Source organism: Cannabis sativa, chromosome 5 (assembly GCF_029168945.1).
Source record: "Cannabis sativa cultivar Pink pepper isolate KNU-18-1 chromosome 5, ASM2916894v1, whole genome shotgun sequence".
NCBI lineage: Eukaryota > Viridiplantae > Streptophyta > Magnoliopsida > Rosales > Cannabaceae > Cannabis > Cannabis sativa.
In genome coordinates this window covers 27,664,233-27,677,501 of record NC_083605.1, presented here as the reverse complement: position 1 = coordinate 27,677,501, position 13,269 = coordinate 27,664,233, and positions in this window count along the sequence as shown.

Genomic DNA, 13,269 nt, shown 5'->3' with positions numbered 1-13,269 from the left:
CTTGTATCTCACCATCTAATTTCGAGATTCTTGAGATGGTGTTTACTTTGGGGGTGGAGGAATTATTGTATAATAATTCAAGCTCTACCAGAGAAGATTTATAACTTTGTCTATTCGAAAATACCAGAAAGTTATATTGCTGAAGAAAAATCTACACTGTATTATCTCAATTACATATTTTAAAATATGAGAGATATGTCTTCTGTTTATTCAGATGTACTTTTAAAACAGTAAAGATTTCAGTATCCCTTGATAAGTAAAGCATATAGTAAAGGATGTTTCATAAGAGTTTTTATGAACTAGTTTCCGGGACTTTGGGTGGATTCAAATATACTACACTTGATCTGAAGATCAAGACATCGGATTGACCTATTTGCACAGTTTGTTTTATATTAGTGCAAGTGGGAGTTTGTTGGGTTTTATGCCCTAAATAAAACTCTTTACAATCTGATTAGTTATCAATATAAGAAATTTGAAGTGATTGATGTTTGCATGAATTCTACATGCTAATGGTTTAATATGTTTATTACATTTACACACAGAATCAGTTAAATCCAGATCATATGTTTATTCACAATTACAGTATCGTCAACACAGTGGAATGTGATTGTGTTCATATGAATCAAAAGATTTGGTCCCTGTTTCATCAATGTTATTGGGTTTACACTAATGTGATAATCAGCGATGATGTGTACTTACACTTGGAGTAAGTGTTAAAGTATACTAGTTTCGAATGTATGGAGTATACATTGGACTAGACCGATATTGTAACTAAGTTAAGATATTACAAACTTACCGTTATATATATCTTTCCAAGTCAATATCAGTAGTTGATCTTAAGATTAAAAGAATCTAAATCCTGATATGCTTGGCTCAACTCAAGAGTGCTATTCATGTTCTTTGATTTATTAGTTAAGCCTACTTTTGGGTCAGGGTGATACGTATATTTTGGGAACATGATAGTATGATTGAGTGGGAGTGCTGAACATAAATATGGAATCTATAGCTTCTACTGGTGTATAGAAGTCAAGTGATGATTCCCTTCGAGCTTAGCAAATAAAAGTAAATGGATGAGCTCTTGTTTAACTGACTAATCATTAGATCACTAAACACCATTTACAGGTGGCTAAGGGTTTTAAGGGGCAAAATACATTGAGGGGTGAGAACGGTAAAGAAATCCCATCTCGATGTAGATCATCTATATAGAGGATCTTTAAATCACAATAAGATTATAATAATGGTTAAATGAGATAGCATATTGATATCGTGGAACATATAATATGCTCTATATAAGTCTGAGAGTGCAATTCTAAGTTCTAAGAGTGGATTCAACGAAGAATTAATAAGTAGGAATTTACTTGGTAAATTTGGTTCACTTATTGGAAGCTCAGCATATAGATCCATGGTCCCTATTCTAGTTGAGAACATTCTGCTTGTAAGACTCATTGATTGATTCGTGATTGATCAATTATAATTCTAAAGTTAGACTATGTCTAATTTTATGAATTTTCACTAAGCAGGGGTGAAATTGTAAAGAAAAGAGTTTCTAGGTTTATTTATTTATTAATGGACTTTATATGTCTAATTAATAATTAAATTAAATGACAATATTATTTAATAATCTATGTTAGTTATTAAATAATTAGTTTTGGCATTTAAAAGGTTAGAATTGGAAAATTGGCGTTTTTGAGAAAATAGAGATAAAATTTGATAAAACTGCAAAATCAAGTGGGGCCCACTATAACACCATGGCCGGCCACTTATTAAGGGTTTTTCAAATTAATATTTTCATTATTTTAATGCCAAATAATTCTTAACCTAAACCTAGTAGTTGCCTATAAATAGAAAGTGATGGCTCAGTCACAACACATGCTTTCACATGCTTTCATTAGCTTTCTAACAGAAATTTCTCTCTTCAGAAAAAATGAGCCTTCCTCACTTTCTATACCTGGCCGAAACCCTCTCTCTTCTTTTCCCTTCATCAATTTTGAACCCTAGTGAAAGAGTAAGTGCCCACACACAGCAAGCAGTAACTCAATCATAGATTGGAAGACTGTGAAGGATCAAACTTGAAGAAGAAGGACATTCGGGCTCAGATCTTGATTACTCTGCTACAAAAAGGATACAAGGGTTAGAGATCTGAGTGGAAGGAGACATTAATTCCGCTGCATCAATGTAAGGTTTTGTTAACTTTATATGTGTTTAATTTATCGTTTTAGAAAGTTCATATTTAGGGTGTTTAAACAACATACTTGTAAGTAGATCTAAGATCCTGGTAAAATAAAATTCCAACACGAGGTCGCACACTGATATCTCCTCGACGTCCTCCATTGGTTCTACAATTTTTTCGGACCCCACGCGGGGATCCAACTCGTCTTCTTCAGCCATTTTTGGCTCAATAGTTTCTCGGACCATTAGCACGGGTAGGTGGGTGGCGACGTTATAGCAATGGCTCGCCTCCCCTTGATTTCCTCTCACCGTCCCTATCCTAGCTTCCTGGGTTGGGAACTTCAGGCACAAGTGCCGTATTGATGTGACTGCGCCAAAATCCACCAAGGCCGGTCGGCCAAGGATTGCGTTGTAGGCTGTCGGGAAGTCCACCACCACGAACGTACAGTACTTGAAAGTGCTTTGTGGCGTGTCTGGGCACAAGGTGACTGGAAGCCTCACTTTTCCCATTGGGATAAGTGTTGTTCCATTAAACCCCGTGAGCTGAGAACCACTTGGTGAGAGGTCTCAGTCCGTCAGGCCTATTGCAGTAAAGGCCTCTTTGAACAGCAAATTCACGGAACTCCCGTTGTCGATCAGGACTCTGGCCACCACCTTATTGGCAATGGGGGTCTCTATGACCAACGGGTCAGGGTGAGGAAAATGCACCGTCTTAGCGTCTTCTTCCGTGAATGTGATGGGTTGATCCATCAGCCGGGGCCTTTGAGCTGGGAGTTGAGTAACTTCCCAAACATCATCGTGTTTCACGGCCCTCGCGTACCACTTCAACTCCTTGCGGGTGGTCCCTCCTATGTGGGGTCCTCCCGAGATCATGGCCACTCTCCCGTTAGGTCTAGGTGGCAGGTCGGGAATATGCTGATCATCTCCGGGGGGAGCAACTGGAGCCAATACTCCTGCTGCACCCCCTGGTGCTACTTGTGGCAAAACCCCGGCCGCCTGACCTGGGTTGAGGTGAGGCAACCAATTCTTGATCCACTCGTAGAGGTGTCCCAATCGGATTAAGTTTTCGATCTCGTCTTTGAGATTTTTGCATTCATTGGTGTTGTGCCCAATGTCGTTATGGTACTCGCATCTCTTGTTGGGATCCCTCCGGGAGATGTCTTTGTACAAAGGAGGTGGTCTCCGATAGTGCGTATTTTGCCTAGTAACAAAGTACACACGTTCTTGGGAGTCCGTTAACTCCGTGTACTAGGTATATTGGGGAGTATACCCCCTTTTCTGACGTTTTTCCTCCGTCCGAGTGCTGCCTTTGGAGGACCTTTTACTCCTCGAGCCCTGGGAAGGACCAGCTAGGCTGGCTGTCGGAGCGGAATGCGAGGGGGCTTGTCCATTTATCCCTGAGGGATTCCCAAAGTGGGACGATGCACTTGGCTATATCCGGGAGTGGCAGAACTCTGTATGCCGCTCATCGGTGGAGCTGCTGCTGGCACAGTGCCAAGGGCTAGGCTCCGGGCACATATCCGGCTATCCCGGTGGGATAATATCCTCCATAGGCCACTATTTGGGCCTCTTTGAGGTTAATGTATTTTTGGACTCTCTTTTGAAAGTCCTGAAGGCTTGCAGCTCCTTCCTGTTGTAGTTCGTTCCAGAATGGAGTCCCTGTACGGATGCCTGCCTGGAGGAGGGCAAGCTGTTGTCCGTCATCAACCTTTTTGGTTTTTGAGGCTTCCTCCCGGAACCTCTTTATGTAATTCTTCAGTGTCTCCGTAGGCAGCTGCTTGATGTTAGTCAAGGCGCTGACCTCCAGATTGACTTTTCTTGCGGCGACAAACTGTCTCCGGAAGTTGGTCTGTAGCTTATTCCAGCAGCCTACGGATCCTGGTTCCAATTTCTTGAACCACTCCTCCACGGATCTGCTTAGAGTAAGCGAAAAGCACAAACACTTAGCGTCGTTGCTGACTCTCATGACCGTCATGACCCGGTTGAACCGTGACAGGTGATCACTTGGATCAAAGTTCCCGGTATAAGCTGTCATTTCAGGCATCTTAAAGTTCTTGGGGAGCTCTGCTTCCAGGATGTGCTTGGCACATGGCTCCCGGTCCTCACAGTCTGAGTCGGAGTCGTCGCCTTTCTGTCTCCGAGAGACTCGGGTGATGTCTTTTCGAAGTATGGCGAGTTCTGCCATGATTCCTTCGTTTAACGTTCCCGTGGAGACAGCGGGTCCGTATTTCTTTTGGTCAAGGTGATCCCGAAGGTCACCTTGGTTTCCGTTAATTTGATTCCTCAGATCAACGGGAGGACATTTCTGTCCCCTTCTTCCTCTCCCCCGGGCTCTTGGTGCACGGAAACGCTTTTTCGGTCCTCTCGATTCTGAGGGCCAAGACTCCCTCTTTGGAGTTTGCCCCTCTACGGACCTTTCCCTTTCGGGAAATCTGAGAGGACCTTTCGCGGATCCTGCACCTTTTTCTTTTTCCCGGGGGTAGAAGTAGGGTTTTTCTTTTGGTTCCCTTCAGCGGGATACCTTATAGGGCTTGGTTCCCTAGAATTTTTCCTTTGGGTACTTGGCGAGGATTCCTCTGGTTCCTTTCCAAGTCCATCAGAGATGGCTTTAGGATGCAAGTGGATTCCAGCTGCCTCCATGGCTTTTTGCATGGCCAGCATTACCTCTTGCATCTTTTGATTTTGTGCTTTTTGGGTTGCGATTTCAGCTTCATGATCGACAACCTTTTGTCTTAAGAGCACCAATTTCGAGTAGCTACCTTCATCGTAGGCGTACTAATCGAGGTTTCCCTCGTAATCGTCATCAGGAATTCTGTCTTCTTCCTCGGAACCCTTAGTTGCCCTTGAGGCCACGTCTTCCTCATTTGGGTCTTGAGCATCTTCAAGAGGGCGAGGTTGATGTGTGCTTCGAGTCTTTACCATTGTTGTAATGTATTGTGTGTTTACAGAAGCTTTCTTCAACTCTCAATGAAAGCACCAAAATGTTGACCGAGGTTTTCGGCAACCAATAAAATAGTAATAGTTTAGAGAGCTGTAAGAAATTAAGAGAGAGATTTTTACGTGGTTGGGGCGTTAATGAGCCTTAGTCCACGAGTCTGTGTATTTATGATAGTATTTCATACAGAGAATGTTCTTTGGTGAGTTTTTACTCTTCTAGCACTTATGCAACCCAGAATTCTCGACCCCTCTTTAATGAGCTTTGGGGGGTATTTATAGTGTTTTTGTGGGGTGATCCCCAGAATTAAGGTACATGCATTTCTGTAACTATTAGTAAGGTTGTGTATTCCCAATGAATATACCATGGGTAATGCATCATCTAATCCCTAGGTGCCTTAGGGATTTTATGAGGGCAGTCCTTAATCCCTTTTGACTGATGTGATTCTTCACAGAGTAGTCGTCACTAGACTTTATTGGTCATAGCCTTGTAGGTACAGATCGGGGGTTGTGTCGTCAGACTTTATTGTGTGTGGCAGTTCCAATACGCCTCCTCCCATGCGGCATTAAATGCGAGATGACTGCTCAGAGGAAACCTGACACCACCCGAAGATGCCTTGATGCCATCTTGCTCTCCGGGAGCATATGAGACCCTGCATGCCTTCTCCGGGAGTCATATATAAAATAATGCTTTGCTTTATAAAGACTTAGCTAGTTAATTTAAGTGCTAAACCCTTTGTGTCCACGTGTCCTTGTCTGGTTGGTCCACGTACATTGGGCAAAATCAGGGGCAACAATGACCTAACCATATCTATTTTAAAAATTAGTTTATTTTATTATTTTAATTTTATTAAATTATAAGATTAGAAAATAATATTGAAAATATCTATTTGGTTATTTTCAAATCATTTATCTTATTAGATATTTAACTTAATTTGATAAAATAATTCAAATAAACCTAGATATTTTAAATTAGTTTCATTTTTGAATTTCAAATTTTGAAAAGATATTTTAGGTTGTTTATAACAACCCTAAATTTTCAAAATATTTGGTTAGTTAAATAATAATTTAATTATATAAGTATAAATATCTTATTTCACATTTGTTACATAGATATTGTGCTTGTTTTATTTAAATTATTTATTCAAAAAAAAAACTTCTTTTAACAAACCTATTATTTATCTGATCTAAGTTGTTATGATTAACTTGTTGACAGATCCAATGATCTGATTTTAATTGTAGTCTAATTGTCAATAGATCTTATAAATAATTTGTAATAGGTAAATTTTGTATTTCTTTCATCTGTGTAAACCTAGAAACATGATAGGGCTCATCCAAATTAATTTGACTTGTGTGAGCCTATATGTTTACTTTCGGGCTTAGATGCATATAGAAAGCCTATTTATTTCTAGATAGATAAATGGACTAGGTTGCTAGAATAAAATATCACTTATGATAGTTTTATTTAGGCCCAATTAGTATTGGGCTTCTTCAGTGAATAACAATTATTTAATTTAAGGTTAAATTCCTCTCCTTTGGGGCTTGTGTGAGAGTTATGGGGCCATTATTAGTGGGTACGAAATATTGAACCCCGTTCTCCCTCACATAAACAACCCCAATTGTGAAGGCACATTTTTCTTATTTAAATAATTGTATTAGGCTAATTATACTAGTCTAACCTAATTAAAATTGAATTAGCAATATAATTAATTTTGAAATAAATGGAATTAATTTTTCATTGGATTATTTTAAAATTAATTTTAAAAAACACACTTAGTTCAAAGAAAAGATTCTGGATAGTAATTTCTAGTAACTAATTTATATTTTCTAATATTTAATTAAGTAGAAAAATATATTTAAGTTGATAATTTATTTTAGACCAACTTAAGTTAGGATATTTTTCTTAGAACTTAAAATTAGAATTAATAATTAAGTTTATTTTGTTCAAGATACTTAATTATTTCTATTTCAAGAAATTTAATTAAATTAGAAAATATATTTAAATTGACATTAATTTATTAATTAATTTTGGACCAACTTAAATAGGAATATTTTCTTAGATATTAAATTAGAATTAATTAGTATCAAAGGGTTGGGAAAAAAATTACACTTCACACTCGATAATAAGTTTCATACAATTATTTATATATTATTTTAAATAAATAATAATGATGTTAATTGATGTTAAAAAATTGAAAAGGTATAATATTTTTTAAAAAAAAAATATTAAAATTTTCATGATCATAAAATTACTGTTTAATTATTTAAATTATATATTTTTTAATATTTGGAGAAAATGATGTCATAGATTTTGATTTAGTATCAAAGAGTTAAACAAAAATGATCCACTTGGTTGCTTGAGAATTAATTTCATACAATTGTTTATCTTATTAATTTATAAAAATATTAAATTTATTAAATGATGTTTAAAACTACAAATGTATTATTTTTATAAAGTCAAATATAATTTTTAATAATTATAAAATAAAACTTTTAATTATTATGCCATTACTAATATTCAACTCACTTCATATTTTTAATCTATTTTTTCAAGTAAAAGAAAACAAGAAAAATGAAAGAGTTATTAATTATTATAAATAATTTAATGCAATGAAAATTTTAAATTTTAATATAAAATTAAAACATACTAGATTTTAAATTCCATTCATAATTAAACAAAAATATAATTTACTTTAATATAAAATTAAAAAAATATATATATTAATACCGCACGAAGCGCAAACTTATTCCCTAGTTTATATATAAAAGTGATTAGTGGTAAATTTATTGTTTGATTTATTTTATGTATAGAGTAAATCTATTGGATAATACAGTAATTAATGACAACGATTTTGAATATAATGATGACTACAAATAAGATGTTGTGATGACAACGGTTTTGAAATCATATGATGATAAGCTTTTTATAAAGTTATCAATAATTATAATTTTTGTTTTTCCTTTTAATTGTTTTAAAGGAAATACATATATCATAAAAACTAACTGTATAATAATATATATATAATTAATTAAAAATAATTGAAAAAGTTAAGATCTATCATATTAATTAGGGGAATCATTTCATATACTATTTTTAATTTTTACAGTTTGTGTTGCTCTGGTGGTTGCTATATGGAATGCTATGTGGATTTGATTGCGATTTATTTTATTTCGTTGGTTGCTATGTAGATTTCTATAAAAACACAAAAATACTGGTTTGAAATATAAAAATTAAAAAACCTCTATTAATTATTAAGCGAAAAAAATTAAAAAACCTCTATTAATTCTTATATAGTAGAGGTATACTTTGTTAATACGAGATTTTTTTTTTTTGAAGAAAAATATAATAGATTGGTAAAATTAGACCTCCTAATCACTACAAAATAAGTTTGTAGGAATGGTTCATAGCAAAATAAAACCAAATCTCTAATGAGTAAAAGTCTAATTTGTCGGGCTACAAAGTTACAACATCTACTAATATTTGTGAAATTACAACCAATTAACGAGAGAAAAAAACTATTCTTCTTTAATAAAGTATTCTTAGAATGATGTTTTAACGTAGTTATAAAAGTTGTATAATTTTTTAGTATGTCAAATTTGTTAGAATTTATTGGGGTCGCAATTGTATATATAAAATGTGTGTTGGGTCATCAAATAAATAAGTCAAATTTATGTGGTCTATTTTGGAATAAAGTTTATGACTTAAGGGCATGATTGTTATGATTTTAATATGTGGATACCAATTAGACAATTTCTATATTGATGAGGGGCCAAATAGAAATAGTCAAAAATATTGCCAACAGGTTTGTCTGTTGGTAATATAACTGGTAATGGTCCCCATTTGCATCGTATCTTTTCACTCTTGTATCCCCATCACCAAGAGCAAAAGTTTACAGAGAAAGGTTTTGATGCAAATTGGAAGATCATACCAATCAAAGGTTATTACAAAATCGATTCTATGGACTCCGGTACGCTTCCGCTACTCTCTAATTTATTGTTTGATTCTCATGAATTAATTAGGGCTAAATACAGAATTTACAGTATTCTAACATGTGGTATTAAGAGCATCCCTAAATTAGTTCTTGAGAATTTATGGAAGTATTGATCTTCTATTAAATTATTATTTTTGTATTTAGAATATTTGATTAATCATACCGTGTATATATATATGTGTGCCACTGCTGCCGATTTGTTCCTGGTTCAATCGTTCGTTGGTATATATACAGTGTTGCGATTGAAGTTTTTTCATGTACATATATTGGCCATGTAATATGCAATTAAGTTTCTGTTTTGGTATATATATACAAAATAAAGTTAAATCATAATTTTATTATCTGACTACGGAAAAGATAAATTCAAATCTTTTGTTTTTTATGCAATTAAGTTTTAGTGTGTACTGTGTATGTATATGGATTCATTCCGGCTTAATTTTATTTTTGTTTTCTGTTTACTCCTACGAGAATGCATCACATGCTTGCATTAGAGAATGCATTGCATTCTGTTATGATTTTTCTTTTGTTTTATTATGATTATTATTATTATTTTATTAATATATAATAATTTTAAAATAATAATAATAATTCAGTAACAATTAATTCAAATTTTGGTTTAAAAATTTATTAAGGATATATAATATTTTAGTTAAATTAATTGAAACAAAATGTCACTAAAGTGATCTTTTCTGTGTAGATTAATTTAATAAAAATATTATGATAATTGTGTGTATGTAATTCATAAATTTATTAATTAACCCAAAGGTGACTTAATATTTGGATGAATTTCATGCATGTTTGTGGTGATAAATGTGTGACAATTATAAAGTATTTTGTGTGAACAATTGTTGGAAATTATTTTACCAGGATCTTAGATCTACTCACAAGTATGTTTATTAACATCCTAAATATGAACTTTCTAAAACGATGAAATAAACACATATAAAGTTTAGGAAACCTTACATTGGGTGCAGCGGAATAAAATGACTCCTTCCGTTCAGATATCTAGCCCTTGATTCCTTTCTGTAGCAGAGCATTATCAATATCTGAACCTGGATCTCTTTCTCTGAATCTTTGATGCTGAATCTCCTTTGCTGATGATCTTTCTTCACGATCTTCCTCACTATGATTGAGGTATTGCTTGATGTGTGTGGGCACTACTCTAATCACTAAGGAATTTCGAAATTCAAGAGGGAAGAGAAAGAAGAAGTGGCAGCTAAAGATAGGGAGAGAGAAAGGCTCAGGTTTTTCTCTGAAGGAAAAATAGAAAATTTAAGTGTAATTTTCCTGAAGCCTTCACTATCTATTTATAGCATTCCACTAGGGTTAGGTTTGAATTATTTGGCATTAAAATAATGAAAAAATCAGTTTAAATTTCCTACAAAAGTGGCTGGCCCTATACAAGTGGATTTGGGCCTCACTTTTTGCAATTTTGCAGTTTTATCTTTTCTGCATCTGATTTTCTCAAAAACGCTAATTTTCTAATTCAACCATTTAAATGTCAATTCTAACTATTTAATAACTATAAATAATTATTAAATAATATTGTCATTTATCATATTTATTAATTGAACCATACAAAGTATCATAATTAACAAATATGCCCCTAAAACTCTTTCTTTACAATTTCGCCCTTACTTAGTGAAAAATTCACAAATAGACATAGTCTAATTTGAGAATTATAATTGATTAATCAAAACCAATTACACGAGTCTTACAAGCAATATTATCTCAACTAGTGGGGGGACCATGGGTCTATATAACCGAGCTTCCAATAAGTAGATCAAGAATTTAGCACTAAAATTCACTAACTTATTAATTCTTCGTTGAATCCACGCATAGAACTTAGAATTGCACTCTCAGTATATAGAATGCTCTATATGTTCCACCATATAGACACATCATTAGTTATCCATTGTTATAATCCTAATGTGATCAATGATCCTCTATATGAATGATCTACACTGTAAAGGGATTAGATTACCGTTACACCCTACAATGTATTTATTCCTTAAAACACTTGACCCCGTATAAATGATATTTCAGCTTATGTGAAATGAGTACTCCACCATTTATGTTCGTTTGGTCAAGCTCGAAGGAGATCATCCTTTGCTTACTATTCGCCAGATAGAAGCTATAGATTCCATGTTTATGATAGCGCTCCCACTCAATTGCACTACCGTGTTCCCAAAAAGTACGTATCACCCTGACCAAAAGGTAGGCTTAACTAACAATTCAAGGAACACGAATAGCCTTTCAAGATTGAGCCTAATCATAACAGGATTAAGATCATTTGATCTAGGATCAACTAGGCGATATTGACTTGAATAGATTTTACGGTAAGTTTAATTAAATCTAAGTCAAAGTTCAATATCGGTCCCTTCCGATGCATACTCCATGCATCCAACCTGAGCTTTACTTTAACCAATGTTCTGGAAAGAACATAGCACTTCTCCAAATGCAAGTAAACTCTGCTGTAGATTATCATATCAGTAAAACCCTGTGTCTGATAAATCTAGGAAACTTTATTCACATAGTCATGTTTACTTTCCAATGTGTTGACGGCACAATAAACAGGATCAAGTATGTGAAAAGGGTTTCAGATGAATTTATACATTATGTACATATAATCATGAAATAAATCATGCGAACCATGCAACATTAAATGTTATTTCTAATCTATATTAATAATTAAATCTGATTATATTGAAATGAGTTTTATTTAGGGCATAAAACCCAACAAACTCCCACTTGCACTAATATAAAACAAAAAGTGCGTTTCAAATAATCTCAACACCTCGATATACAAATCAAGTGTAGTAGTAGTAAACTCCTCGTAATAGGATCTGAAAGGTTGAATTAAACACAACCTTTTCTCCACCATTACTCTTCCTTAATCACAAAATCATTGATAATGTGAAATTCCTCTCTATATGTCTACTCTCTTGGAATACTGGATTCTATATCTTTGGCAACTACTTTTGGTTAATCAGGAAATTAACACTAGTAGTTTAAGGCAATTTGGAATGGTGCCAAAAATGTATAGAACTTTTCTTAGACTGAATAAGTACCTTTCCTGCAGCTTTAACATTCAGTCTCTTTCTGGTAGACCTAGAGACTTCAGATAGGTTTTTACACTTCTCCAAAATCACTATTCCACCCCCAGAGTAATCACCATCTTATCAGAAATATTTACTAGCACATAGGCAAATTTCGAAATCTGATATGGTGTAGTCTAAGAGTTTTAAACACACCCTTATAGACTAACATATAGTTCCTCTTCTTAATCTTAAAATTTACTTGATTATCTTCCAATGTTCTTCTCCTGGATTAATCTGATACCTACTCATTACTCCCACTCAACAGCAGGTGTCTGGTCTAAGGCATACAAAAGCATATCTAAGACCTCTCACTGTTGATATAAGAAATTCTTTCATGGCTTTATCTTTTCTGGAATAGTTAAGATTTTTCCTTAAATAAATAAAATCTATACCTAAGAAGTTGTGAAGCTTCTATAGATTGCCATTAGAAAGAAAATGCTTCAGCATCTTACTAAAGTAAGTTGCTTGCATTAGAGTAAGTAATTACCAGGTATACCACAAGCCATAGGTTTAGATAAACTCAAACCTATAATACTAGGAACAGGAAGTTTTGTTAAGTCCATAGAATAGACTTATAAACGAAAATTTCCTTTTATGTCCTTGTAATAAAAAACTTTAGGTTATTCCATGTGAATGGATTAAACCATAGTTCTATTGGCTGTCTTCTTAGTTTCTTATCTTGACAATCCATTACTTGTTTAAACTCACAATGGATTTTAATCACTAGTGTCTCCCAAGTCATAAGAAGGTGAGTTCCTAGAAACTCTCCCACTACGACAAGGCACCGTGAATTATGTCTAAGAAAACTAAATGGTATTGATCTCTTCGGTTGTGACAAGACAACAGAGGCAGTGGGATCATCATATGTTATATAAGATGATAGAACACTTTTGGAATCAAGAATTAAATATCTCCTTTATTTGCTACTTGTTTTCAGACTTAGTCATTATCTTAGAAAAGTAGTATTTGTTTGAACAAACACTTTCTTATCTATTGACAATGGGATGGTCCACCCCTAATCACTTAGAATAGCTAAGAAACCATGGTTAACAGTTCTAGCTTTTCTTAAGATT